Consider the following 25,575-nt stretch of genomic DNA (forward strand, 5'->3'; position numbering starts at 1 on the left):
AGCTTTCAGTGCTGTATAAAGCAGGGTTATCATGCTCTTTCCCCTCATCCCATCCTTTAAACACACGCAGTTCAATTTATTCAGCGCTCTGAACTCTGCAGATAGGGACTTTATTCCTTTTGTCTACGGTGCCCAACACAATAGGACCTCAATCCTTTGTTGGAGCCCCTTAGAGCTACTGGAAAACAACAGCTTTAATCTGCTTTATCCAGTCCCAGTGAATGAAGCTTTAGAGGGTATTTTTTTTTGCCAGCTCTGCCAACTAGATACTTCATAAAGTGAAACAGAATCTCTGCTTCCTTCAGGGCACCTGCTTTCAATTACAGGAAACATACGGCACCTTCAGATTTTCAGCTTTCAACATCTGTGCTTTGCAGGTACAATTTGTTGCATTCAAATTACCGCTAAACCTGCAGACTGGTGCCTGGCTTTCAGGGGCCTGCTTGAGAAACACTAGAGATGGACAGAAAGTAATGGCATTTGCAATCACTTTCTAATGACTGATTAATGACCGTTCTGAAGAAAATCCTTTAAGTTGTTCAGAAACATCACCCTGCTTTTCTTGGGAGGTCTGTTCTGCCTCAGCGTGATTAGAAACATCACCTCTCCCATGTAGTAGATGTACATACTGACGTCGCTGTCTGCTAAATACACCAGCCTCACACCCTCTTCTACAAGATACGCCACCATGAATACCTTTAAAAAGGAAAGGACTCTTTCCTCTCACCTGGAGTACTGTGTCCAGTTCTGGGCTCCCCAGTACAAAAAGACAGGGATCTCCTGGAGAGAGTCCAGCAGAGGGCCACAAAGATGATACAGTGCCTGGAGCATCTTCCTTATGAAGAAAGGCTGAGAGACCTGGGTCTCAGCCTGGAGAAGAGAAGACTGAGAGGGGATCTTATCAATCTTTACAAATATCTTAAGTGTGGGAGACAGAGGGATTTGGACAACCTCTTTTCAGTGCTCTGTGGGGACAGGACAAGGGGCAATGGCCACAAAATGGAGCCCAGGAAGTTCGGCACCAACACACGAAAGAACTTCTTCACGGGGAGGGTGACGGAGCACTGGGACAGGCTGCCCAGGGAGGTTGTGGAGTCTCCTTCTCTGGAGATATTCAAGGCCCATCTGTACGCCTACTTGGGCAGCCTGCTGTAGGGACCCTGCTTCGGCAGGGGGGTTGGGCCCAATGATCCCTTGAGGTCCATTCCAACCCCTACAATTCTGTGATTCTGTATGAAAACTAACAGCCTTTTAAAACCAAGCAGTCACAGGGGCCACCACAAAGGGATGAGCCAGAGACAGCTACAGGTTTGACTTCGTTCTCTGCATTTGTAGCCCATCAGGTTCTGATGCATCAATCAGGCCTGTATAGGGGCTTTTCACCCACCTTTTCCAGATAGCACTGGTCCATACAAAATGCACCAGGTCATCTGAGCAACCCCCCAGCATTTCTCCAGGCTGGCGCGGTAACACTTCACCACTGGTGGCAGGAATCTCAGGTTAACCACAGCCTGTGGTGCTCTATAACTTTACATTCTCACTGCTAGCCTACAGGCTCCTGATTTCAACTGCCCCCATGTCTCAGCTGGTGTTTGTCAAGTCACAAACAAAAACATAGCTTGCTGACTTGCTGGACCTAGGAAACACAAACTGGGAGACCCAAAGGTCTGCTGGCAAGATAGAAAGTAGTACGAAGAAGTAGCAGAGAAAAAGATGCACTATACTGGTAAAGGGAAAAACCAGGGGAAAACATTTTCTAATTCTAGACATGCAAGAACATGTTTTCACGGACAGATAGATAGGAGATCTGTGGCAGCACAGAACTTGTAGGAATACATCCCAGACAGATATCACCAGGCTCAAACTCAGCTGGTTTTCTATACAGCGATGGCTACTGTAGTATTTAAGTGTTTATGTTATTTATTTTTGCATTCTTTTACTAAATAATTGTAACTAAATTACATTATTTCCTGTTTATTTACAAGGATCATCCTTCTGCTTAATGTAAGGAAGTAGATTCTGCTCCAGAGGAATTTCACTGAACTGGCTTAAAATCATGAGAGGTCTGCTATGGAGGGATGTGCACCGAGTGCTCATCCCTCTCCCATCCTTGTGGCCCTAGCAGCTTATGGGAGAGCAGTCAGGGACATAGAAAAAATCAATTATTATACATGAACAAATCATATCTTAAAAGAGAAAGGGAGAATTTTTTTTTAGATTAGAACTAACTCAGAAAAGGAAGCAAGGAATCAACTGATGTTGCTTACCTAATGTGAGGAAAATCCCCCAAATTATTGCCATACCAACCTTTATGAGCCTTCCAGGCCATCATTTTGTGCAGGTTCTTATCACAGTAATGAGGAGAACATTACCAATCCACACTGTGGTGGTTCACTATGCTTTTTTTAACTGGGTTTCACTCTCAACTTCTGCCTCCTGAAATTTTGCTTCAGGAGACAGGAGCAGTAGGATGGGATCCAGACTCATCTTTGAATTCCAGGCAGGACACATCTCCTACGTTTGGTTCAGGACTTTTTCCGCTTTAATTATGTTTGCTCTTGAATGTAAAGTTAAGTCACTGCTCAACCATTAACTGTGTTCTGCTATGGCATCTACCACTCTGTATTTGACTTCACTAAATGCCTTGTGTTTTGCTGTGAGTTTTTGATAAGTGTGTGTTTGCAGATTTTCATGACAGTCTAATAACACCAAAGGAGGCTCCAGGAATGTTTTAAGTAAATATTATGTGTATATTTTCTCAACAGTGTCTGCCTACCAGTACCTTCAGAGCTGCATAATCTTATCTAGAATATTTTTACATATTGTTTGCACTAACCAGTGTGGTCCACACTACTAAGCAAACTATTATTAGATTAAAATATTATGCAGCACATAATTCCGGGACACACAGTCATGCAGCTCTGAAGAGGCAGCAGTTTCCATTTCTGTCTTGCAAAATCCTCCTTGCCACCATTAAATATTTCTTCATCAATCATAATGAAGACTGAGTAGATACAAACTGTTACCTAGGCTGGGAATTTTTAAAGGATATTTTAAGAAACTATTTGTTTTTCTCCCTCTGCCTTTTCCCTTTTCCATTGTTATTGCCCACTTCAGCCAAAAATTTACGATAGAGGATGGATGCCTGGAATGCAGGTCCAGCTGCAAATGATTTAAATGTGTAAGATCTTCAGAGCAGGCATCTTCTCTGACTGTGTCATGAAATGACAGAACATCGATATGGGGAAGATGCTCAAGCTTGGTGGAGAGCAGATGTTAGGCATCTTAACTTTTTCTAGTAATTTATTATATTGTCATCTTTTCGGCTGCCACCAGCAGATGGTTTAACAGTTTGGAGTGAAAGCCGCATTGAAAAGAATTTAGTAGTGCCAGTGACATCGCATTACATGGACGAGAACTGATTAGGGCATTATCTTCTCATCTGAAATATGAGAATCGAATTCCATGCTCAGCCATAGACTTCCTGTGGACATGCCTCATTTGGGGTATAATAACAGTACGGTCTTAACGACGTCGGTTGCCTGTATAGACCATACATGAAACAAATTTAAGCTAAGCTAGTTACCGGTAACAGCTGTGAAAGCATGAGCTCTGAAACTCATCTGCTGTAGACAAATCTCTAATCTCTTTGGCTCAGATTTATTAAATCTATGTGTCCAGGATTTCCTATTTAGTCTGTGAAAAGAAATAATCAATTTAGGGGGCAATTCAGACTTCAGGTGGACTAAAACGGAGGTAGCAATGTCTCTCCATTGGCTACAGAGGCATCCTAGGGCAACGGTAGATAAATACTATCTATCTGTAAAGGAGGATAACAGCTTTTTCACAGCAATATCATGGAGACAAATAGAATGCATATGGCTTAGAAGAATGGCAGCAATTATTTACCTCAGTTAGATCAACTTTCTTGCTTTCTGTTCAACCTGTCTGCTAAAAGTAAGCCAATATAGGACTGTTGTGTAAAGGTGAAGCGTTCCTTTTCCATTTCAGCTGTTTAAGGTGTTGATAGGAACTGAAGACCAGATAGGACATCCTGTGTCACCAAGATTGGTCCCTGGCCAATATGGGTAAACCCAAATAATGATCTCATTCATCACGTTCAAGGCCTGTAGCCCAGTAAATACTGTATTGCCACAGGCTTTGTGCTGAGCCTGCACAGCCTTGGAACTGAGGCACACCAGGCTTGTCTGCACTCGTGCAGCCCAGCCTCGAGCTTTGTTTTAGCTGTGTTAGCTGTAGCAGCGGTTTTCCTTAATGACCAGGTGGTTAGTGCCTAATTTATTTTACTTTTGCTTATCTTCACATAATCGTGTGGGTTCACTGCAATTTTTATACAGCCAGTAGTAACAAGTAGCCACTCGGTGTAGTATGAAATATTTACGATGCCAGAATAATGACATGGTAAAGAGGAGCACAGACATGGTGTAACAGCCTCAGAAGAGGTGACATGACACAGTGCAGAGGAGCAGAGGCACAGGCAAGTATTAGGTGAGGCACAGAGTGACACTCAGGACCTCAGGGCTATAAAAAATCACCAACAGTTAGCTGAAGAAATGCAAGCCTGCAGAAAGAAAAAGTATGGAAGGCATTGCACACATACTGTGTTCAGGGGTATTGTGGTGTTGCAATCCAAAGAAGAGTGCAAGTTGTAAAAACACACAAAAAAGAAAATAAAAGCAGCCTGAAGTAGAGCCTGGATTGAGGAAGAAGAAACCATTGACATCAGAATCATGATGCTCATGGGATGGAGGAAGCAGAAACCCTGACCACCTGCTATAACCGCTGCACACCTCCAAAAATTAAGTCCCCTACCCAAGGGGAAAGGGTGAGCAAAACACCCCCCAGAGGAGCAGATCCTTGGAAATGTGTGTATATCAATTTTAAATGTATCAGTATTGAAGCTTTATTCCCCTGTAACGGTATCCTTTCTTTTCTCTCAATAAGTAGATCTAGACTAGTTATAATTCCTTGATTACAGTGTTAAGATTCCAATTACATTAACAATATTTTTTTCGCTTTTACACAGATGGCACATTTCACCTAGCCTGTAAGAAGATTCTGAGAGTAATGAAGTTCAACATTATGCCTTTTGCTTTCACTCCTCCCACTAGACAGCCATTTCAAAAACTCACATTCCCCCCTTCCCCCTAAAAAAACCCTTACTAATTTTCAGCATGAATACATCCAATTTATATGCATTACTGTCTTGTGCTCCTCTGTGCTTTCGATGCTTTCCTATGTCCCTGCACAGTGGTCATGTTCCTGTTGGGCATGGCAGAACCTAATCAAGACAAACTCTTTTTAGCCTCATCATGTGGGACAGTCCCTCTCGTCTGTTCTCATAGCAGGAACCCGAGCAGAGAAAAACAGATTATTCAAAAAGTTTAACATTACCTTATCCCCCAGTTAAGATGAAAACTGTAGACACGACAATTTTATGCTAATTTCAAACATTTGGGTTTGCTAGGGTAGTTTTTGAGTAGTAACAAAGCGAGATGTAATAATACAACAATCATGATAATATGTTAATAGTTTTAATTGAAGTAATTTCTGTAGACAATAAGAATTATACCCTAATGTGTTAATTAATCTGATTAGGAAATGTTGTGAAAATGAGTATGTAAAATGATATCAGAGGATAGCAGGAAAGGCATGTTTTACAGGGATGGTGTTCCTCGGGGTAAGATTTGTAGACGTTAACTCGCAAGGCTTCAGTAAGGTAAACAGCTGTTTTGATTTTAGTTATAATGAACATTAACTCTAGTTCCCCATTTCTGCTTAATTAAACCTCTGACTCTTCAACCAATGAAGTGAAAACAGCAAAGGTAACGGACACTAATTGGGCCCTGTGCAAATTCAGCCTCATCTTACACTGAGTGGTCTGCCTCAACCACCAAAACTCCTGCAAAATTAAGGGACAAAAATCAACTGCCCTCTGCCAGCGTACCCAATGATTTCTTTACTAATCAAAGCCAAACCACATGGATGTAGCAGAAAGAACTGGATCGTACAAAAGCACTGCAGGATGTGCAAAGTGAAAATTTAAATTAAAAGCGTTTTTATTCTTGTCCATGTAGTCACTTCCTTATTTTTTTGTTATACCATTTAAAGCAAAAAGCATCCAAAACAAAGAAACCAACTCACAAAAGATTCTCAGCAACCCTCCTGAAGGACGGACAGACAGCATGTTCCTCTGCTTTTTGATTAATTTTACCTTCCCCGAGAGAGGATCAGAATGGTGGCAGCGTGAAGTTAAAAACCAAACAAAAGCACATTGAAGAGAAGGAAAGAAAATGGCCCATAATGGGCACGTGTTTTTTAAAGGCAAGAGTAAAAAAAAAAAACACAGGAGACAATAGAGAAAACCTTAAAAACTATATAGTGTTATGCTCTGACCGGCTTTGTAAGCGCACACGGTCTCCTGTACAAAATGTCCCCTCTTCCTTCCTACAACATGCGCCCGGCAGCCCTGAAGTGCCTTCATCTGAGAGGAACTGAGGGCTCGGTGTGACAGAGCACAGGCTTCTCCCAGCTCACTTACAGAGGGTAAAAAAAAAACAAAGAGGAACTTCTGCCCCCGAGGACAGCAGATAATTTCACGTTATTCTGTTAATGGATCTTTAAGACAATCCGATGGATAGGATAAGAAAATCATTGAAATACCTCGCAGTCCTTCGGTCTGGAAGAGACAGCTGCACCCTCTCTTGAAGCGTCTTACTTTATGAGCATGCTCGTGAAGGTTTCTGTCAGACCTACAACCTTTATCTGAGCTTCCTTTGTGGCTTAGTAATACAAAAAACATCGCCTAATCGTTACGCCTAAACCATTCGTTTGTTGGTGAACTTCTTTCTGCAGCGAGCTCACCCTTTTGTAAATCTAATAGGGAAAAACTGGGGGAAAAAAAATCCTGTTGTTCACTACAAACAGACAATAACCCTTAATATAAATACACATGTGAACTCGTGGCACTGTAACAGTCGCTTGGGATTTACATGCACAAGGAGGTTCAGCTCTGAAAGCACCATTTTGTAGCTCTCCAAAAGGAAGTGGTAAATGCTGTGCTCGATCTCCCTTCTTCATGGGAGGCTGCCTACCTAAGCCCTGAACTGAGAGCAGACCTTAAATATAAATCACTTAATTGCTCGTTTTATTTGATACCCAAGTACTTCATGCTAATAAAGTTAAGCATTAAAGGATTACAATGTGACAAATTATACGCCCATCTCATAAAAGAAATATTACCGAAACAGAGTCGGATCTGAAAGGCTCTCGATAACGTAGAGCGTAAGTCTAATTTTAGCTGATTCCTCAATCACTGGAGAGCTTGCAGTGTACACAGCCAGCCCAGCTCAATCAACTGACTTTTATCTCTATGACTGCAGGTCACATTATCTCATGAATGAACTGTTATGTAGGTCAGTCAAGAGTCATCTTCTAATTGAATGCACGTTTCAGCCTTGGCATTTATGCTCCAGATATCAAGACTGAAGACAACAGGCGAAGGCAGAAGAAAATATTGAAGAAAGGAGATGTGGTAATTAGCCTTTGTTTCAGACAACAAGCATGGAAACAGATGTTAGCAGAAGCTCGTAGACAGTTGTTTTCATTTCAACTGGATTTAGTACAGGTGGAAAGTGTGGGAGCAACAGCTCGCTGGGGAGAGGCTTTGCTGGGTCACAGATCAGATTTTAGCCACAAATCAAGTGCTGTCCTGCTAATGTACCTTGGTGTGGCCGGGAGGTATATTGGTCCCTGCTGAGGCATGTGCCAAATATGTGTCTGCTTACTTGCAGTAACTGATACCACCAGCTCCTTTCGTGCAGGCCAATGCCCAGCCATCAGGAAGGAATATTTTTGGTTGCTCCCAAGTCAAGGTGGATTTGAGACAATGGAAGTGAAAGTTCCCACTCAGCGTCAGTCTCCTCAATAATACTTGTACTTACACATTTTAAAAGAGAAGTCTTCAGGGAGACTTCCCTATATGGTTTGTGAACTGTTTATTCAACTTTGCAATCAGGAGACCGATGTAAAATACATTAGAGTTTTATCTCCAGCAACATTTGGGTAAAATGAGGAGTATCAGACTGGAGATGCTCCAGGAAACTAAAGCAAGAGATTTACCACATTACAGAAACACTTTTGATCAGTCGCTTCATTTCATTTCCTGTTCAATCCAAGTTATTCTAATTTAGATGTAAAGGCAAAATTGCAACTGATTAAAATTGGGTCGGCAGCAGTTCCCGTATGAGGAAACGTGGGGCTCACAATCAGATAAAAGCCAAGCTGTCTAAAAGCGGTACTGCCTGCACGTCACATCCGTGACCCACACAGCTATTTACTAGTTGCTTTTCTGTTTTCAATCCTCAGAAACAATTCACAAAGGATTTTCTCCTCCCTTTGTGCTCCCCTGACTTTAAAAATCGTTTGCAGGATGCGAAGGGTTACAACTAGGGAAGTGAAAGCAAAATGCCCAAGGCCAAGTTTTTCTGTAGCCTGTGTACTGGTTGCATTTTCAGCTCTTGTGTCCTGACAGCTGCTGTCTTCAAGTGTGCTGCGACATGCCTCTTGCTGTTCTAGCAGTCTTTTTGTTCAGCTCCAAGCTTGCTTTTTAAGGCTGTAAAACCTTGGTGGATGGGGGATAAGGAAGGGGAGGAGCAATGCAGCAGCTATTATATGGGAGATAGCTTTTTGCCATCTTCTGCCCCACCAACTTCAAAACAAAGAGTTTTAAAAAAAGTACCAAAGTAGCTAAAAAAATAAAAAATAAAAAAAGCAACAGAAAACCCTATCTAACCCCCTTCCCATCTCCAATAAAGCCTTTGCTCCAGTGTTGTTCTCATCTCCCAGCAACAACCGCTTTGCACTCACATAGCGTGATTCTTAGGAGGATGTGAAAGCAGTTACAAACATCTGTTAATTAAGTCTCAATTTGCATGTGAGATGGGTAATATACTAATTTTACAAATGGGTATGTTGAACCACACAACGCTGGATAAAGCTGGCCAGCACAAGTACTTAAATACAAGCTAGAATGAGGGACACTCCACTTCCTTGGTCTGGCTACTGCTCTTCTAAACAAAATAAAGGCTGCACAAGTGTGCCTGAGGTGCTGACGCCTTTTACTTTGCAAAAGACAAAGTCAGAATAATTTTCCAGAACATAAACACAGATATTCATCCAAAAACACATAAACTGGTTATTGATGAATAAATTGCATCAGGTCCAACTTGCAAGAAAGGGAATTAATGTCTTTTTAATGGCTGAACCAAGGGAAGGTCATTATACAGTGTTTTAATTCTAGTACATTAGTTTTGCATTTATACATTAGCAGTTAATGTGATAATGTCAAACTCACCACTAGTTGTGACATCATAAAAATAAAGGCTGTTTTAGTATTCTTTTGGAAAAACAAAAAAAAAAACAAAAACAAAAAACAGAGCTGTTAATAAGCTCTCCTACTCCAGCCATTGGGAGAATGTTTGTCTTGCTGTATCAATTTTGCATGCAAGATCAAAACTATAACGGCAAGTCAACAGATGTGAAGAATGTAAATCTTCGGGAAAGTGCTCAATAAACAAAGGCAGAGAGATGTTTGCTTGTGTTGTTTTGTTGTTTTGTTTTGTTTTGTTTTGTTTTGTTTTCCAAATGGAACCTTTTCAATGCTCCCTGACCTGTAAATGCCACTTTAAATGAAATGCAGAAAATAAATTAATAGTAGAAGTAAAAACAAATCTAAAGTAAGCTTGAGGAAACAGCCTCTTCAGCAGAGATGTTATTTTTTGATTCTTCAAAAGACACAAGCAACGATCTGGCAATCAGCACTGTTAGAGTAAGCCGATGCTGCTCAGAGCTAATTTTGGGCCGTGCAGGAACAGAATTCAGTGTGCTGGATCTCATAATGTGGACATTGTGTGTATCCTCCAAAGGCAAAGTATTCTCCTAGGATTAGCACTTACAGAAATGGAGTATTTCCCTGAAGATCACACCTAGAGCTTCCTTTATAAGGCTTATAAATCGAGACGGTTGTTTATCATGCTATTAAACTCGGTTGTGTGTGTTGTTATTTTTCCCCCCCTTTCTCTTCTTTTCTCTCTATGGATTAACATTTAGCAAAATGAAAATTTCCTGAAGGTAATTACCTGGCTGCAATTCAAGGCATTCATAAAAATTACAGTTCTCTTTGGCAAGGGATTGGCACTGAGGGGAAGGAGCCACCGTAACAGAAGGGCGGATTCGAGATGCTCAGCCTCCCAAGGACGCAGCCCTGGTGGGGTTTTGCTACAGCCCTTCCTCATTCTTTTTTTCTTCTTGCTTCTCTTTCAGTGCTCTCCTCTTGTTTCCTAGGAGTGTATTTGCATTTGACCCATTTTGTTTGCCCTCATGGGGCCGCAGGGGTCTGGCGTAGGCCCTGTGTTTCGTGGTAGTTACATGCTGCCTCTTGGATTGATTTTTTTCCCCCCCCAGAGCTACGGCGTATCGTCTGCTGTGCAGATGATACCGTGCTTGGTGCAGCTCGGCTGTTTACAAGTGCTGCAGTGCAGCTGGGGCTCAGCACCTCTGCAGGCACGTGGTGGCAGAGGTCGAGCAGTTTCGCTGAACCCTACCCTAGTGAAGAGGAGAAACCAAGCTGGAGGCTCTGCTTCCACCAGTCATCATGGTAGGACTTTGTTCCACCCTTGAAATGATGTCTTCCCTGCAATTTTCATCTCTTCCCGGGCATGGACCACTGCACCACTGCATCCATCCGGCTGCGCTTTGCTGTATTTAGACTAAGCCATTTAGAACATTTTTACTGCTGTGCTCAGGGCAGTCTGGGGTGATCCGAGCCAAGATTCCCAAATGTTCCTATAGCACAACCAGCCATGACAAAAGTCTCCCTGAAAACTGGGCTGACAAAAGCGTGGATCACACCTTATTTTCCTTCAGGTGGCTGCATCTGTGGGCTTAGAATGGCTCAGGTTTGAAGGGACCTTACAGATCATCCAGTTAAACTAAGTTAGACTTTCCTAGCACTGATTTTTGCTTTGCTATATTGCTTTTCTCCAAATCCTTTTTTGTAACCCTTTAAGCTGTTCAAGGAAACCACATCAGTTTTTATTAAAGTTTACTTTCACATGATTTGCCTGCCCCATTTCCTTTCTCCATACCATTATAAAACCTACCTTCAGTAGGCTAACTGCTTAGAGCTGTTTCATCTTTTCCAAAACCTCCCAAATCTCTTCTGAAACTTATTAACTTTCCCTTTTCTGCCAGCTCCCCCTCCCCCTACAGATGATAAAATAAAGTTGCACCTGTGGTTGGAAGGCTGAGTCCCTAGTCAGCGTATCTGCATAGGTGAATGGAATATTTCAAAGATTTCTTCCTTTTCACCTGATATATGATGTCACTATTCCTTTTTTAGGCATTGAACCCATGTCCCTGTCACACAGAGAGATTATGCTAAGATTTCTGTCAGAGGAAAACAACAACAACAACAACAACAACAAAAATAAAACCAACAGCTGCTGTCTTCACAGTGCCCACTTAACTATTAAATAAGCATTTAAATGGACAATATATAATAAGAGACCTTCTTCTGGGGCAATTTATGCAACTATGAATATGTAAGTTACGTTCTCCTGTTCTGGGTTGACCTCTGCTTACTGCAGTGTTGACAAGGACACTCACACTCTAACTGCAAGTCCTGATTTTGTTACAGGCAAAAAACCCACTACAAACAAAATCAAAACTGAAAGAACACAACCAGGCTGAATGCAAAGAATCCTCGGTTTTTACTCAGACAGAAAAATTTCAGAAAGTTTTCAGTCCATGTGGCAGCAAAAAACAGCAACAACAAAAAAACTTGAAAAAACTTGAAATAAATATCCTAAAGGTTTATGAATCTCAAGACAAATAAATACATATTTGGTTGGGGTTTTATGTTCCGTTATTTCACAAAAATCCTATTCTTCCCAATAAATTTAAAGACTCTTACAGGCACAATATTATTTTTAATGACCTGAACTTAGCAGCACCTTCCAATTTTGCAACTTACTTTACTCTATCACCTTTGAATGTTTTAATTTGCTGGAAAATGTGAAAAATTTCCATGCTTAACTCACTGCAAACTTAATCTAACACAAAGATTAGTGATAATAGCTGTTTTACGCTAAAATTTAAGAGAAGGAAAGTGTTCTAGTAGTGTTCTAGGGAATTACTAAAAATTGCATATTTTGCCCAGATTACTTTGCCTAGCTTTTAAACAATCAGCTTCAAGGAAATGAAGAATTGCCCCCGAGATGCCCCCAAAGGAAAGCCTGAGATGCTGCAGGCAGGGTCCCAAAGCACTTGCCTAATGATCAAGAAATGCAGGAGACAACAGGAGAGACTACATACAGCCATGACTGTCACTGCTGGCTTTCTACAGTATTGAGATAACCAAGATAGCTAATGCTACATAAAGAAATATAGAAAATAAGAGTCTAAAGGGAAGGAGGATAATACAAACACATACACACACATATATATCCTCATTTATCCCATCCAAATCCAGTTTGCCAATATTTAGCCCTGGCTCCTTTTACTCTGAGTTTTGCATCTTAGTAATTTTGAACTGGGGAAAAGGCAGCTGGAAAAGAGATAAGAAAGGCATGAGAATGAAAGGTCTTACGACAACCTAGTTTGGCTTTGTACAAGGATCACGTTACATTGGAGAAATCAAGTGTAATGGCATGCGGTAGGGGCAGGTAAAGGCAGGAGCAGCACGGAGCACAGCTGTGATTTAATGCTTTCCTCTGCACGCTGGCAGTGGGGTTTCGTTATCAGCCTCGATTTGCTGATGATCAGAAACCTAAGCCAAACAACAAAAATTTCCATCAATGAATATTTATAGGGCAAAAGGTTAACAAATCTGGAAAAGTGGGACTGAGCTGACTGCAGAACACAGCTGGGAAAAGAAACCTGGAAAAGCTGAGAAGGCTGAATTTTGATTCAGACCCTGTTCTGGAAACATGCAAAAATCTCTTGGACTTAAAATTCAGAGTGGAAACCAGAGGTAGCATGAGGACTGCAAGACAATACTTTTTTGGTGAAAAATGAGATTATTGAATATGATAGCAAGGACAGCAGTGGAACAACACAGCAGAACCAAATTTTTAAGATGGTCTGAGACAGAGAGGAGGTCAAGCATGGGTCACTTGCTGCCTCACTGCTTTGGTGAAGTCACCTGAGATGCTGAGCCTGCTGGAGCACTCACTGAGAGCTTGCTGGACTTGCCCTTCTCTGGTTGGACACCACCACTTTAGATTTCAGAAGCTACAAGACTTTTTAAAGCATGAAAATTGAAAAAAAATGTTGTAGGCTTTTAACATGATATTCAGCCTAAGACATTTTGTGAAGAGCAGAGATATTAACTGAATTGGTACATAATGATATTGCTAATTCTTCCCCATGACTGACAAATCACATACAGAACACAAAGATCAACTCTAATAAAAGGAAAAGATTAACAAAAGGAAAAACTGATTAAAATGTTTTATCTGAGATTGGAAATCTATTGGAAATTAGTAGAGTGGTTTAAAAAAAAAATCCTACTTCAAGATTTTATACAGAGCCCTGAAGTCTATAAAATCTTCCAGTTTTCAGCTGAAGACATTTGAATATTAACTAAAAAGGCAAAACTACAATTCTTTGTTAAGGTGTGAACTGAATACACAGCTGCCAGGACATACCACGATCGCTTTTTCCTCTTCTACCTGTTACTTTTAAGGCTTATGATCATATAGTAAAATAAGTAAATGGAAACACATATTTGTAAAAAGAGTTTTAAATGATGCGACTCAAAGAGGAAGATTTACACTCATAATGAACTTTGAATCTAAAAATGCAAAAACACAAAAGCAACTGAAAATTCAAATTGATTATTTTTAATACTGCATTGATAAGCCTGATAGCTCTTTGTTGTCCTGCAATTCCTGGTATACAATGACTGGTACTCTGTGCTGCCTGAATACTGGGAGGTGAACACAAGTTTCAATTCTAGTTGTTAAACTTCTGAATTTTCAAATACTTGGGCATATTGCCTAAATGCTACTCTATTAAAGCAAGATTTAGGTTCACATGGGAATGAACATGAGAAAACTGTAAATGGAAATTGCTGGAAATCAAGAAAAAGTTGCATTTTAAACAACAACAACAACAAAAAAGAGGATTTCTGGGAGGGATGGGGAAGGACAAGGTGTTTAAAAGTTTTCAGGTTCCCAAGATACTGATGCAAAAATTTGCTGTTTTGCAGATTTTCTGCCAAAAATAAGACCTCCCCCCTGTATCAACCTAACCCAATCTTCTCTTGCCATTTTTCCCAAGCTCTGCAGACCTTACAGCTTAAAATCAGAACATGCACACAGCTGCAAACATGTGACATGCTGCAGTTCATGTCTATGCGGTAATGGTATTTCCTATGCAAAGGCATGCAGCAGCGCGAAACTCTCCTGATTCCCCACCATGACAGCACTCACCTTGCTGCTCCTGAAATCTTGTGTTTATGGGGAAGAGCAGTTCTCGATGTATAGTACTAGTAGACCTAATCTATAAACTTACAAGATGTGTTTTGAGCAAGGTTTTACCCAGGAAAATACTAATGGGTTGAAACCTAAAACTTTCTGGAGGCATGCAGCGGGTCTTCCTTCATCTGTCAGCAAGCTGGAAGGTCTTGTGAGAGGGGACGGTGCAGGTGTTTTTTAATTCTTGGTATTTTCCTGTTCTTTCAATGGGATTTTGAAACAGAGAGTGCCTTTGGCTAGCTGCAAGAAAGTCTCTGGCTTGCTCTTGAGGAAAGAGGAGGTTTGCCATTCACTGAGGTCAAGGCACAAGCAAGGCTGCACCTGTACCTTCCTTACCTTAATATGTAAGCATATAAAAGTGTGGGAAACCACACCCTGGAAAGAAATGCTGGAAAGGATTGAAGAGGAGAGAACTACCACCTCTCATTGCATGGCACTGCCAATTTGAAAGAGACTTAAAAAGCATGAAAAAAAAGAAAAGCAAAATGCAGAAACAGAGGGAAACGGGAAGAATGGTGAGTGTTTTAATTTAAAACTCAAAGGTGAGGGCTTTAATATTTAAAGCATCACTCACCTTACCAACTCGTGTCCCCTCCAGCTAATGGAGAGCCAGGCAAGTTGAACTGCCCACAGAGGGACAGCCGGCAAATCCCCTGGACTGACCCCCGCCTCCAGGCCTGGACCCTGCTGCCTCTTTACCAATTTTTTTTTTCTGCAGCCTGCACCCTGATTGAGAATCGAGCCGAAACAGCAACGGAAAAGCCGTGGGGGGATGCTCAGAAGGTGGCATTCGGTCTGACACATCAAGGCTCTTGATGGGGAAAGCACCCATGATAAAATCCGGTGACTTTCACGTGCTTCAGCACATCCTAGCTCACATCAGCAGTTAATTTTGCCTCGTCTTAGCAAAAAAAACAAACACCAAAACACCTAAAATATACAGACACGAAGGTTTTTCTGACTCGCATACCTCCACAAATACTAATCTCATACTAACTCCAACCCATCTGCTCCGAGCAGGGAGTTTTGTGCAAACCCAGCCTAATGTGCAGCAACACATTGAGAACTGGAGAAGAGCTTTTCCCCAAGTCTGGTCTTTTCAAAGAGGCTTTCCTCCCAAAACTAAACCAAGACGCACACCCTCGGATGGACACAACCTCTTGACTCAGCCTGAATGCCACTGCGGGAAGTTTGGCTGCCTGCAGAAAGGACCTACCATTACACGTGGTAGCTGGTAAATAACCACGTGTTGCACATGGTCCAACAGCACTGCCAGGGACCCTGAGATGCAGCAGGAAAAGCAGGAAAAAAAAAAGTAGCAAGTTTTATATTGAGGGTAGAATTTAGGATGTCTGTTTCAGTGAAGTTGCGTTGTATTTATGCATTAGGTTTAACACATGATGTCAGGAAAGGTGTATTTCAAGAACTGCATGTAAAAATGAACGATGTGATTTAGTTTAATTGGAAAAGACAGGCAGGCGAATGCAAAGGGACACGACTGACAATCAAATAAAACATTCCTTGGTGCGGCAACAGAGAATATAAAGCAAAAAGCACCACCCCAAGCTGGCCTGCTGCATGCCTATCTCAACAGACCCGGACAACAGCATCAGTCCTCGCCAGCAGCCCTTGGGACATCCCATTCCCCCGTCCCTACCTGAAGCAAGTGGAGCAGGCACCTACAAGGCACAGCACCCACCTCCTCGTTGTGCTCAATACCTCTGGCTGTCAGCCTTCTGCAACCTCCCACTCCTTGACCACAGGAAAACAGGAGTACGACACTCTGCGTATTTTTTTTTTTCCGATAACAAAGTTTAGCACTTCTGAGAAACAGCCAGAATAATGTTGTTTCAGAAAGTGCAAGTAACGAGCAGTATCTTCCAGCCGGCCCGTAATAAGTTACACCCAGAATCCTATTTAGCAGTTTACATAATTCACAGTTTCTCTGGTTACATACTTTGTAAAATATGACATCCAGCTGGGAAAGTTGGTCAACTTTATTGTCGTATGGCAGTGGCTTGCTTTATATCATTTAGATATCAATTAAAAATATTTAAAAAACAACTATAAGGCAGATATCTTCATATTTTCATGTCACACTTGCATACACTCATATAAAATACTCGCTGTCACCCAAAAAGGAAAATCACTGTGCCTGAATGTAAACTGACTACTCGCTGTTAGGAACCAAGTAGAATTTTAAAACCTTAAAAAAAAAAAAAAAAAAAAAAAAAAAAGAACAATGAACAATGACCAGATATGCTTAAGTTAAAGCTATTTTGGTGGTGCAGTTTTTCAGAGAAGTGAAATTTAACCAGAATATGCTGTCAAATAACAGCTCTATATCCCGAGAAGTCAACCTGATAGCAGTTTAAAAATACGACATATAGATATAGAGCCTTTACTGGTATATATGCACTTAGCAAATATTAGAAAAATCAATCAGAATCAAAATGCAAACTCTCTGAAATGACTGGATGCCTCGTGCTATTCATTTCCAATCCTAATTGTTTGATTTCATTCATCAGGATTTATATATGCACCAGCACACTACTGAGGCAGCTAAAATTAAATACATCCCATTTTTTTTCCCCCCAGAAAAGTAATGGACTTTAACAGCCATTCTATTGCAATGAGAGGTATTAACAAACAATTCTGCTCCTAACTCCAGGTTATAATGTAAGTGGATCAATTGATCACTCGCAAAAGGCAACAAAAAGAAAGTTTTGCTTGCTGCTGAGGGCAAACCACATCTATAAAATCCTGACCAGGCTGCCCATTATTTTCACTGGACATCCATTCAGTGTCTAAATGCTACCCAAACACATGCCAACTGTTAGCTCAGATTTGCGGCCCGTGAGAAGTTAAAAAGTACCATTTTACGAGGCGCTAGGAAAAGACAAGTAATGAACCTCCTCCTGTGCTGCACCAAAACCATGCTACGAAGGATTTTACCACCCACACAATAAGACATGCACAGAGAAAGAAACCAGAGGAAAATGTATGTATCACCAGAGTTACCTGGTTGTTATACACTGTTTTTCATGCCTAGCCCTCACAGCAGGTTACAAGTGTAAGCAGAATGATCTATAACTGGAATAAGGTTAACCAAGGCAACAGGGAAAGTCAGTGGCTTATTCCACTGGAAGAAAAAGCCCCTAACATGCATTGCATTTATGAACAGAAGTATTGCCTTTGGAAAGGGTAAATTTGATACTCATGGGGTTGGGGGGAAGATTTAATTAGTGGGGTCTACCACCCTTCATTTCATGTGTGCAAAACCCTAAGGTTTATGTTTAAGTTTACATACATGTGTCGCATACACACAGAAGCCAGCAGTTTAGAGGGTAAAAATAAAAAATAGATTGGGGAAAAAAAGTGTGCTCCATAACTCGAACACTAAAATCACTACAAACAGAGTGACAGCTCTGAAATATTTACGAGTCAACATTAATATCATTAGACTTCAAAGGATATCACCTTCTTAGCACCAGCTTCTCGCCCTGATCATCTGCAGAGCAAGCACTCGCACCAGGTTGTTTGCAGAAGCTTCTTCCCAACCACGTCAGCTTAAAACGAAAGCCTTGAATTTGTTAAAAGCCATAAAATGCCCTTGCAGAGATCTGCTCTGCACCTTCCCGAGTCCACTCCTGGATTTCTCAGGAACTTTGTAAATAATTTAGCATTCCCATGGGGAGAATAGGAACGCTCTTTAAGAACAAGAAGATATTAAACACTAACAAGGAGATAAGAGGCTTCTGAACATGGAAGTTATATTATTTGCAGAGATGTCTCCCAGTTTTCACATACTCTGTTCTCCATATGTGACCACAAAGGGTAGAACTGCAGTAAACATTTAAACTGCATTGCATTATTGTGTATAATAAGAGCTTGACATTTTTATTTTCTCCAAGGAGAAGCACTGCCTATATGCTCTCTAGTGGATGAACAGGGTTTTTACAAGGTCCCTCCTTCCCCCTCCTTTAAATGTGATCAAATATGAATTGAAAGACTTTTATTCTGCCAGAATCCCAGTCCAAGGTTTTGTGTTTCTGTGGCAACAATGACACACTCACAGCTGAAGCAGGGCAGAGAGCAGCTTCTCCTCAATCCCTCTACTGCTTCAGGTGCTATCTGTGCTAGGGAAGAGGGAACAATGCACAGCTCCCGACCTGGACCTTGGCAAGGACTAAGGGTAAATGGATTAGCGGGAAATTCTTTTAATCCACATTTTGAAGCGTACCTTCCTGTCACTGGTCTCCATACATGAAGTCTTTCTGAGGCAATCCCACAATCTCATGAGCAACAGTACTCTTTCAGAAATCAGTATCTTCTCCTTGCACATTGAAATCCCAGGCTCCCATGGGATGAAGGCACCCAGCAGCATTTCACCTCCAGCTCCCTGCCTTGCACCACGCTTCTTTTCCCAGCTGCCCAGCAGTCCCAGCTGGAAGGGAAGAGGCTGTTTGCAGACTGATTCCTAGAAAGACTTTGTTTTCTGCACTGAAAGCACGTTGGAGAGGTATGCAAGGATAGGGCAACTCACAAATTTGACATAGCTACAAGCCACTGAGGATCCAGAACAAACTCTGCACCCATTTGCAGACAGACCTTTACTTTCACAGCAAGAAAAGGAGCCAGGACTTGGGACCCTCAGATTTACAGGCCAATGCTAAGCACTGCAGTAAAATCTTTACCTTTGCTTTCAACATTTTGGGAAAATCAAGAGCTGTAGGCTGTCAGGGTGATGATCTTTCATCAAGGCTAACTTAAAATGATCTGCCCTGAGAGACTGCCTGATTTTTCCCATTTTGGCAGAGGAATCGTGAGCTAGCCATGACACAGTGCTGTCCCCTCCCAGACAGCAGGTGCACAGGCTGAAAGAGCCCATTCTCCTTTAGATTAGGTATGTGCACCGCTTCTTAAAAATTTATCAATCACTTAGCTTTCCAAGGGCTAAATTCCCAGTAGAGCAGCAGGAATTACAGCCACGCGAGCCGAAGAGGAGAAGAGTTTGTTAGAGTTGGCAAAAGGCAGAGAATCATATTATAAATTACTCTAGGAAAAGGCTGCTAATGCCCTCTCCGTGCAGTCTCGGTAGATACTACTCTCCCCATAGTCCACTTTTGTGGAAATTAAAGAAGTTCATTCATTTGAACACAGGATATAGGCTTCTGCTCATCTGAAAGCATTTTTTCCCACCTAGAGGGCATAATCACCAATTACATCTAGATAATATAAATTTAATTATTTTTATTGGCTAATACGGTCTCTATCAGCATGGAAAGAAAACACGCTTTCAGAACTATTATCAGAAATTAGCATGCTCGCAACAAACAGCTCATCCCTCTGAGACAAACCACTCCATGGGATGGTGCCTTTGAGCCAGTTCACGGAGGGCTCCTGCAAGGAGGCTTTGACCATCAATACAAAACCAAAACTGAAACAACAAAGAAAAACCTGATGTCCCTTTGTTCCTTCTCAACCCACCTTCTCTTTTCTTCTTCTCTTTCCTTCTCAACTCTGATTTCTGAATTTTTTAAAGTCTTTCAAATACATATACTTCTATACGCTGTGCATTTTGTATGCAGAAAACCATGCATCTCCTCCTTTTAAGCTTTTGAAATCCAGCATCTTCATGGATCACCTTATGCAGGAACTTCAATTTTGCTTGCCTTTGAAATCTTTCATTAAAACAGCACATTTTAAAACTGCCTCTCTTTTCTGGTTTCTACTCACAGCACTGGAAAAGTGAGCATCACATCACCTTGTCCCATCTCAGACCCCTGAAGTCCTGATGCCCCAGACTGTGCAAGTCTCACCACAAGCTCCCTCTGATATCAAGGACCAGAACTGGGCACATCAGGGACATTGGTTTGGTCTCACAAAAAGCTGGACAGCCCTTGTGGGTGTCTTCTTCTCCCCCCTGAGGGGAAGAGAAGCACCCAAGGGTGCAACCTCAGATTCCTGAGTTGGCTGCTACTGTAGGGAGATGGTTTTTGGCTGGAAAGGCACACTGACAGGGCGCTTAGTTCTGCTAATTATCACCACGACATCAACCCCGTTAGCACAGAGGTGACAGTATTGGTATTTAGCATCACTCACTGCCCTGCTGGCACCTTGTACGTGGGCAGGTCAGCCCACAGTCTCTGCCATCCTGCCTTTTTTGTTAGCAATACCTGTGGCAGCCAGGAGGAAAGTCTGCATGTACACCCGTGCTGGAGATGCACCTCCAAAACCAGCACAGACAGCCCCACATCCATTAAGTGTCAGTACCACCCGCTTTGTTTTCCATCCCCTTGCAAACACAACCATCCATCAGGCTTGTCTTTCTTTTCCCTGCAGGAAAACCTCTACTCTCTAAGGCAGAGGCAGAAACATGGATGCTGCAGTGTGACTTTCCTCGAGCTCCAACTTTTCCCTGTCTCTACCTTTCCCCAGCTCTATCCAGAAGAGGGGAGCATCCAAAGCTGCAGCTTTCCCCCAAAAAAGGCTGCTGGGAGAGCTGGGGCACTTACATAAGGGCTGCAGCAGCCCAGGAAAGTTGACATCTGAGAGAGACAAGGCAAGAATGCAGTGGGAAAGCTCATCATGAAGAACGGATGTCTCTTGCAGAGGACCTGCTCCATCACCCTGTGCAGGGAAATACCCAGCAGGTGCTGAAGGGTAACTCACATTTCTGGTTTCTCTACAAGCAAGTGGCTGCTGGCCCTATGCAAGGTGATGGGGTTCCCTTTCGACTCTTTGCCTTGCCCAGAAAGCAGCTGCTGATCATCCATCAGCTCTGGGAAGCTGAGAAGGGAAGATGGGTGATGGGGGAGGCTGACAGCCCCTCTGAGACATGTCCTCAGCTCCTCTGCACGCTGGTGAAATGGAGGAGATGAAGGGAAGCAGGCTGCACCTTGCTGTAGGAGCTGTGTTGCTCCTTAAGCATCCCTGAAGGCATCATTATATCTGTTGTCATTAGGGCTCTCCCTGCTCTATAGGAAGGGAAAAGGTGGCTAACGACTACCATAGGAGGACGTCCAAATAAGTGCTGTACCTCACCACTGCACTCCAAGCTGTAGCTCGATCATTTGAAAACATGCAGACTGTCAGTCCCCTATCACTTATCATTTTAATTGACTGCCATTTCACAAAACTCTCCCAACTAGGGAGTTTGCATCCTCCTTCCATTCTGCAAACCCATCACAAATCCTCTTGAGCTCTCTCCAATTTTCCTATTCTAAATTTTATTTTTTTTGGACTTTGCATTTATTTTTCCAGAACCTCTCTGAAAATGAGCTGGAATTTGCTAGGCATAAGCATGGCATGCATATATAGCACTGCCCACTTTCACAAGGGTCTACTTGTAAACAGCAATACAAAAGAACAGCCATTTCTACTTTTTTTTTTTTTTTTTTTTTTTTTGTCTTTAATTTGGGAGCTCTTCTTTTTTAGTCATGACATAGCTACCACAAACCCTGACAAGAGATTTATTTCCTCATCTGCATTACTGTCTCTGACCCTGCCCTTTCTTGCACCCTCAAACACATCCAGAATGCCTGTTCTCCTCTCCTTGACACATTCTTTGTGCTTAATCACTTCCAAGAAGTTCTTTTGCTATCACTCCCTCCCTTTCCACTCACTTGTTTTAGTATTTCTTTTCCAGTCACTCCCTCCCTTTCTACTCACTTGCTTTAGTATTTCTTTTCCAGGACTCTGAGATTTCTCAAACCGTTCCTTTTGGAGGGCAGCACCTCCTTGACTGATCTAAAATCCTTCCTGCAAACACACCTGCTGAACGGCTCCCATCAATTGTGCATCTCCTCGTGTGCCTCTGTGTGCCTGTTCTCCGATTCACCTACCCGGGAGTGTAGCCATCCCGGGCTTCAGCTGGGAACAAAGGAGAGAGAGGGAGGAACACCTCCAGAGGATCATTCTGAGCACCTAAGATTTAATGTAATAGAACTATTAATAATACATAAGAAAAGAATTATCCAGAGCTTTTTAGTCAGAAAAAAAATCTCCAGCCCAGGTCCCATCTGAATTGAAGAGAGATTTTTTTTTTTCTGGTCGCTGGGACACGAATTAGCACCAAGTACATAACCTACATTTCCAGTGGAACGTGCAGTGTTGCATACAGCCCTTGCTTGATGTTTTAGTTCCTTATCCCAACTGGAATCATCTTAAGCTTGCACTGAGATGCACTTGTCATTTACTACCCATCACATCAACTGACAACACTTTTTTTTTTATCCTGTTCCATTGTTCCCAGTCATTACCTCTGCCACCAATTCTGTATTTATAGCCCTGAGCTGGCTGGATGGCTTCTTTTCAGCACAGGCACCCAAACTGCACTTGCTGGTGTCTCTCTCTCTCCTCTTTTTTAGCACGCTATGCACAGGGCTGAATTCTCCAAGTGGTGAGAGACAACGTATTTAATGTGCAAGCTGGACCGTGTCCTCAGCTGTGGAGGCAGTACTTACATCATTAAATCAGGCATACAGTGAAATGCTTTGCTGAATCGATGCCTACCTGCCCAAAGCCTTAAAGCGCCGAGTCCTGTCTTTAAAAGCTGATCCTAGCCCCACTCTTATTCACTTCGGTGCAACCTGAAAGTTTCCGCTGAACGCTAACTTATCTTTGCTCTCTCAAATGGTGTCTAATTCAAGCGTCTAATCTGCGCCTTTTTATCTTATTCATTGCTCCCTGAATGTGGAATTCACTATCTATTTTCAAAAGGGAAATAAGTACCACCACTGTTTCCTAGACAACAGAAGAGCAAAATTAACTCTTCCCCCACCCCTCCCAAAACAGAGGCGGCGATATTGAATTTTGCTGTCAGAATCATATTAAGGAAGAGCTGCAGCTTAAAAAATGTATGGCAAAAAAATGTGCCATGCTGCTATGTCATGAGAACACACCTTGCCTTTCACTCCATGTCCTTTCCAAAACAAAATACAATTAGCCTCAGCTATGGAACCTACAGACTCGTCTTTACTTATGATAATTAGAGCAGAGAAGAGAAATTCAAAAAATCTCACTCATTTAGCGTGGGTAAAAATCCCTGTTTTTCAGCCGGGCACACAAACAGAATTTTGCAGCGTCTCGGCTTTGCGTGACATTTCAGTAGGCACTGGGATGACATTACAAATAACAGAGTTTGCAGAAAAACAAAGTGCAAATTAATCTGAATCTACTGTGCTAGTTTTTGGCATACTACAGGACTCCTGGCATACTTACAATACGCTCAAGGATATTCATCCAGCGGGATTACCGGACTGGCTGAACCTTTTCACCTTTTGCTCTTAATCTGGAGTCCAGGGATGCCTCATGCTGGGAAACCAGTACCTCCTTTTATATTGTTTCCTTGTAAAATTGGTGGACTGCTCAATTTTGAGGCGACACAAAAGGGGAGAAAGCATTCTTAGACGCCAATAAAACCAAACTATTTCAGCTTGTTTTATATTTCTGTTCTTTATGATTAGTTTTATGGAACCCTGAGGATCTGGGGGTCTTTTTGTGGCTGTGTTTAGTAGCCTTTTGCCTAGGTTGTGCCCGTGCAATTTGAGTGCACCGTCTTATAGCCCCAAACCAGAGTAATTCACGAGATACTCCACAATATGAATAGAATTGATTTCAGGGCATCATATCTATTAACAACAGATGTGAAGAAGAGGTTTTTCTAAACTCCAAGCACCGTGCTAGTCCTCTGCAGGTCTGTATCATGGAACTGTACAGTCTGCAAGCCTACCGTATAATCATAGCAAGGTTTGTATAGCTCCTAGAAGATTTTAGTGTAAAATATCTACAGGATAACAACACAGAGCATCTTGCAAACAACATGTGAACACTCTAAATAGTCACCAACTTCTCAAGTATACAGTTACAGAGCATGGTACTATCTATTGGCTTTCCCAGGAGTTGGCACCACATCACGTCCAGTATGAAGAAGTGAGATGACAAATAACTTGATCTGGATTTTTCCTCCCTCCCCCTCCACCAGCATACACTGCAGCAATCCATCATGCCTCAAAGCCTTTTTCCCTTCACCAAAAAGGGAAATGGCTCTTGTTGAGTTGCATTGGTAAAGGAGGAGGGGAAAAAAAAAAAAAAAAAAAAAAACAGGGAAAAAAACAAGCATACATTGTAAGGATGGGGAGAAACAAAGGATTCTTGATAGTTTTCTACTCACAGAGTTCTAAAGACATGCTGGGACACAGCATAGTCACCCACACTAAACTGTATCACGCTGCTTGTACCTATACACTCACACGCATGCCTTCCAGCTCTCCAAGCTGCCCCAAATGTCAGACACATCCAGGGAGAGCTGCAGATAAGAATTGTAGACTTAAGAGTACAAGTCACAAAATGCATTATTTGGCTGTCAAACCAGGACTTGCTAAATTAATGAAGCATTTTAATTCCCAGATCAACAGAAGCAAAGTTAATTTTGTGAAAGTGTGCTAGATTCCAAACCTATTACTATTAAGACTAACTTAAACCTCATCTACATTCTTCAGGGAACAGGAGGGGAGAATAAACAGAGGTGAAATTAAGCACAAATGTGAAGTGGTATTTTTTTTTTTTGACTGCAGTAATTTTGATGGAAGAAACTTAGAGGCCTGTTAGCACTAATTCCTAATAGACTGGTCCATTTTCCAGCAGCCTACCAGGTACCATTTTCTTTATGCACACTTTTTTTTTTTTCTTTCTGCCCTTCAACAACCAGCAAATACTTCTGTTTTTGCAGGGGTTAAGCCTATATTTCCCAAATGATTATTTGCACTGTAGGAGCTGCTTAGATCTTTCATGGATCAGGGTCCCCAGAATTAGGTTTTGTATAAACACAGTACAAGGAAATGGTCTTTTCTCTAAAGACCTTGCACAGTCTAAGGTCTAAAATGAGTCTGAAATGAGAAGCAAATTTATTCAGTAAAAGGAGTTCAGGACAGAGCCAAGCTCTTGACTGTAAGCAGTTGGTCTGTGGACCATCTTCTGTGTCTGTGTTTGTGCACTGCAAAGCAGCCTT

The 25,575-nt window shown here is 41.9% G+C and overlaps 1 protein-coding gene across 9 annotated transcripts in view; it reads right to left on the reverse strand.

Annotated features, from left to right (window-relative positions):
- CELF2 (CUGBP Elav-like family member 2) overlaps positions 1 to 25,575 on the reverse strand; it is a 373,678-nt gene that overhangs the window by 198,978 nt on the left and 149,125 nt on the right. The window contains exon 1 of one of the 9 annotated variants that reach the window (XM_082759993.1): positions 6,685 to 6,821. The exons of 7 other annotated variants lie outside the window; for them this stretch is intronic. The gene's annotated coding sequence lies outside the window, so the exon portion shown is untranslated. Of the gene's footprint in view, positions 1 to 6,417; positions 6,455 to 6,684; positions 6,822 to 25,575 lie in introns of those variants that run through there. One more of the 9 variants, XM_082759995.1, reaches the window with a different exon arrangement.

Source organism: Aythya marila (genome assembly GCF_965140915.1).
Source record: "Aythya marila genome assembly, chromosome: 1".
In the NCBI taxonomy this organism is placed as follows: Eukaryota; Metazoa; Chordata; class Aves; order Anseriformes; family Anatidae; genus Aythya; species Aythya marila.